Raw genomic sequence first — 4,875 nt, 5'->3', positions numbered from 1 at the left:
AAAGAAGAGACAGAGAAAGGCTATCTTGACTCTTGAAGTATTTAATTAGTATGAGAGCCAAGAAGAAGCAGAAAAATATAAGGTGTCCCCCCAAAATGTATATACTCTTTGCTTAATTATTAATTTCAATGGGTTAAATCTGAAAAGAAAGAAACATCAGTTGAGCTATCAGCTGTTAAGTGTGTATGCATTTTTTGGGACACCCTTTAGTTATCAAGAAAGTATAAATAGAAGGGAAAAGCTAGCATTTCTTGAGCTTCTACCAGGTGCTAAGGAATGTGCTAGTCCAGTGGTTCTCAAACTTGGCCAGCCATCAGAATCACCTCGATAGGGGGCTTGCTGCAACACAGATTGCTGGACCCGCCTGGAGTGGCTCAGTGGTTGAGTGTTGACCTATGAACCAGGAGATCACGGTTTGATTAGCGGTCAGGGCACATGCCCGGGTTGTGGGCTCGATCCTCAGTGTGGGGCGTATAGGAGGCAGCTGATCAATGATTCTTTCTCATCATTGATGTTTCTATCTCTCTCTCCCTCTCCCTTCCTCTCTGAGATCAATAAAAATGTTTTGTTTTGTTTTGTTTTGTTTTAAAGAAAGAGACATAGATTGCTGGGCCCCACCCCTTGAGTTTTTGAGTCAGTAGGTCTAGAATATAGCTCAATAATTTACATTTTTTTACAGGGCTATCAGAGGATTTTATTATAGATGAATTGGCCATAAAAGTATAAACTGTCATTTTTAGCTCTGTTACTTTTTTACTATTGATACACTTAACTACAAAAAAATTAAAAAGATATGGATCGCCAATGATGGTGTATATATCAGAAGGTTAGTGATAACTAACATTCAAAAGAACGCATATCTGTGGAAAAACTTTCAAATGAACACAATTTCAATATCACTCTGAATAGATTTAAATTATATTCATTCTGGAACTAGTAGTCCAATCCTTCGCTGGTGGCTGACTATAAGATATCATACTGAAATCTGTAAAGTAAGCAAATATTTCTTATGATATGTATTATTTTCCCCGTTGGCATGTTCATCCAGAGGTTTCCTTATGCAGTTCTTTAATTCGTCAATTCCTTCTCCACTAATTGCAGAGGTGGGGATGATATGTTGTAACTCCACAGTCCTCTCTGAAATCTTTTTTTTCCCCAAATAAATGCAGCAAATCTGTAGGATTCTGGAGTTGGTTCACCAGTACATGGAATTTATCTTGGACGTCTAACAAGTCCATTGTATCAACAGCAGAAAGGCAGGTTTTGTCTGAATTTTCTCTTTGTACAACACCAACTCTTCCGTAAGCAGTAATATCGTTTCAAAGGCAGTTCTGTATTGATTTAGGGATGAAAGCTGAAATCCAGAAATATCGACAAAAACAAAAGCAGTAGCTTAGTTCTTTCTATGTGCCTGAGGAATGTGTGGCCCATTCCTTTGTTTATAGGGGCTCCTTCCGTTAAGCCAGGAGGATCGGCTACTGTTATCTGTCTGAAGTCTTTATACATCTTTCCAAGTTCAGGCTTCACTGTTGTAAATGCATAATCTATAATGGCAGGTTTTGCATGAGAAATCTGACTTAGCAAAAAAGATTTTCCAACATTTGGGAACTCCCCTAGGCCTACATCAGCTGTAAGTTTTAAATCGAGGTGAATTATTTGTTTCTGGCCTTTCAAGGGCAAGACACTTATAATTTACCACCAAGACTTCCTTCAGCTACTAAAATTCTGTCTCTCTCATTATTGAGTCCTCCTATAATGTTAGCCTTTCCGTCAGTTATGGACATACCCACAGGTACAGGAATTTCACAATCTCTTTCTTTGGAACCCGTTAGGGCACTATTCTAACTGCTTGCTCCTTCTCCAGCCACAAACCATTTCTGAGCATATTTGTCTTTAAATTGTTTTAAAGTCATTCCCTTATGAGCTGCAACACAGACATCACCACCTTTTCCACCTCCCACCAAACAAGGGTAACCACCCCGCTCCTGCCTCCCCTGATGAAGTCACGTTATCAGCGAAGTTTCCATACTGTCCGAACAAGCACAATTGCCGTGCACGGGACTGTGATGGGCCAGGACTCCACGAATTCACATTTTCAGCAAGCGTCCAGGTGGCGCTGATGCTGCAGGTGCAGGAACCACACTTTGAGGTCCATGCGAAGTTGATCATCTGTGCTAGAGGCACATATTATCTCATTTAAACATCTCAAGAGCAGTGTGAAGTAGGTATCATTATCCCCATTTTGTACATGAGGAAAGTAGAATCCAGAGAACTTTCAGAGCTTGCCTGAGACCACAGCCAGTGAATGCCAAAGCCAAACCATGCATTTAAATCTAACTCCAAAGTTCACAGTTTTCTTGCTATTTCACCACACACACACCACCACCACCAACCTTTGCATGTTGTCCAATATCCCCAGCACCGTTTATTGAAGAGACTGTCCTTTCCCCACTGTATATTCTTGACTCTTTTGTTATAAATTAATTAACCATACATGGGTGGGTTTATTTCTGGGCTCTCTAATCCATTCCATTGATCTATGTGTGTTTTCATGCTAATACCAGACTGTTTTAATTACTATAGTTTTGTGCTAGACTTCGAAATCAGGGAGCATGATGCCTCCAACATTGTTCTTTCTCAAAATTGCTTTGGCTTTTCAAGGTATTTTATGGTTCCATACAAATTTTATGATTTTTGTTCTATTTCTGTGGGGAAAAATGCCAGTGGAATTTTTATAGGGATTGCCTTGCATCTATATGTTACTTTGGGTAATATGGACATTTTAACAATATCAATTCTTCTTATTTGTGGAATATCTTCCTACTTACTTGTGTATTTTTTATTTGTTTTCATTAATGTTTTGTAGTTTTCAGTGTACAGGTCTTCTACTTTCTTGGTTAAATTTTTTCCTGGGTATTTTTTATGCAATTGTAAATGGCATTGTTTTCTTACTTTCTCTTTCTGATAATTCATTATTAATGTATAAAAATTCAACAGATTTTTGCATATTGATTTTTACCCTGCACCTTTGCTGAATTAATTAGTTTTTTGGTTCTAACAATTTTTTGATGGAGTCTCCAGGATTTTCATGTTCTCTGCAAAAGTGACAGTTTTACTTCCTTCTAGGATTGATTACTGATGTCTGACGTGGGCGTGATGGGCCAGTGGTAGTACTCTCTATCCTAATCTCTTTATCCCCTCTTTTAGAAACGAAGGCTCAATAGGAAGAAATAAGATCATTTCGTGTGGGTTAGGGACAGAGTGTTGAATATGATTATGGAGTCAGGGCAGGTTCAGAATCAAAGTGGTTATTTTTCTTTTCTTATCTTTAATGATCATTCCCAGTGTTGACAATATGCAAGAAAATGACACTCTCAGACACTGTTTTTGAGAATGTGAGTTGCCACAACTTTCCTGAAGGACAGTTTGAAAATATGTAACAAAAGGCCTTAATAGTTTTCACACCCTTTGACCTAGAAATTTTACTGCCGGAAATTTATCCCAGGGATGTGCATGGAGACTTAGCAAAGATTGTTCTTGGCAAGTCTGTAATAATAGAATATTGGAGACAGCTTAGGGGCTTGCCTATAAGGGATTAGCTAAATGCGTGTGCTATTCAGCAAACACTTCAAGCTTAAGTAGGTTTTCTCATGTGAACAAAGGAACCCTATCTTCCTGTTGAATTTTTGTTATCTAAAAGACTTTAATTCTTACACAAATTACCAATTTAAGGAATTGGAGGGAAGGTATTACTATAGATTCTACAAAGGTTAAAAGGATGATAAGGGAAATTTATGAACAGCTTTGTACTAATACATTTGACAACTTTGATAATATGGACGAATTCCTTAGAAGACACAAACTATCAAAGCTCACTGAAGAACAAAGAGATAACCTGTATATCTATCAAAGAAATTTAATTTATAGTTTAAGGCCTTCCCACAAAGAAAACTCCAGGTCCGGATATCTTTGCAGGTGAATTCTATCAAACATGTAAGGAAGAAATAATGCCAGTTCTATACAAATTATTTTGGAAATTGAAATTACTCCCAAGTAACTCTTGAAGCTAAAATACATTGAAATTAAAATACTTTAGTTCAAGTTGAGATCAAAGACTGCATGCACTATGAAAGGGAGAACGATGTCTTTAATCCATTTTTGTTGCTGTTGTTGTGTATGGTGTAAGATAGTGTCCAGTTCCATTCCTCAAGTGCACGAATGTCGTGCACCGGGCCTCTAGTGCCTATATATTTGTTGATATTGTGTGTGTTGTTCTTAAGAGTTCTTTGTGACCTAGCGGAGATGGAACATCTCTTCATAAGCTCTGTAAATTCCAGGGATGATCCTGAACCAGGATCTGCACTGTTCACCAGTCACCTTAGTAAATAACTGTGGAAAACAGGTCTCCAGGGTGTCAGAGTCAACAGGCATGGGGACATCATTTCATATCACATGCTACTAAAGTAATAGATGGTTAACAATGTTTTCCAAAGGGTCCAGAATGGAGGAGTCAGTGATCCTGACCAAAGCTTCCCCATCCTTTGACTCTACCTCAGAAGGCAAAAAACTCCTAGGTGGCCTGCCACCTCTACTTCCTCTACTTCCTCCTTTCTAATGATGGAACCTTGTTACAAATCAGATTTTCATCTGATCATCCCTCTTCGCCTTCCCATAAACCTCCTGCTGCATGAGAAGTAATTCTATTAAAATGTATAGCCCTAAAATAAAAATGTATAACCCTAGCTGGTTTGGCTCAGTGGATAGAGTGTGGGCCTACAGACTGAAGGGTCCGGCTTAAATTCCAGCCAAGGGCACATGCGGGCTTGGTCCCCAGTGGGGGGTGTGCAGGAGGCAGCCAATCAATGATTCTCTCTC

At 38.7% G+C, this 4,875-nt stretch overlaps 1 pseudogene; it reads right to left on the bottom strand.

Moving 5' to 3' along the window:
- Positions 1-911: 911 nt before the first annotated feature.
- Positions 912-4,875, bottom strand: part of LOC102251992 — a 5,730-nt pseudogene continuing 1,766 nt past the window's right edge.

The sequence above is a fragment of the Myotis brandtii genome, unplaced genomic scaffold (genome assembly GCF_000412655.1).
Source record: "Myotis brandtii unplaced genomic scaffold, ASM41265v1 scaffold18, whole genome shotgun sequence".
Classification (NCBI taxonomy): Eukaryota; Metazoa; Chordata; class Mammalia; order Chiroptera; family Vespertilionidae; genus Myotis; species Myotis brandtii.
This window is presented reverse-complemented; position numbering and strand designations above follow the sequence as displayed.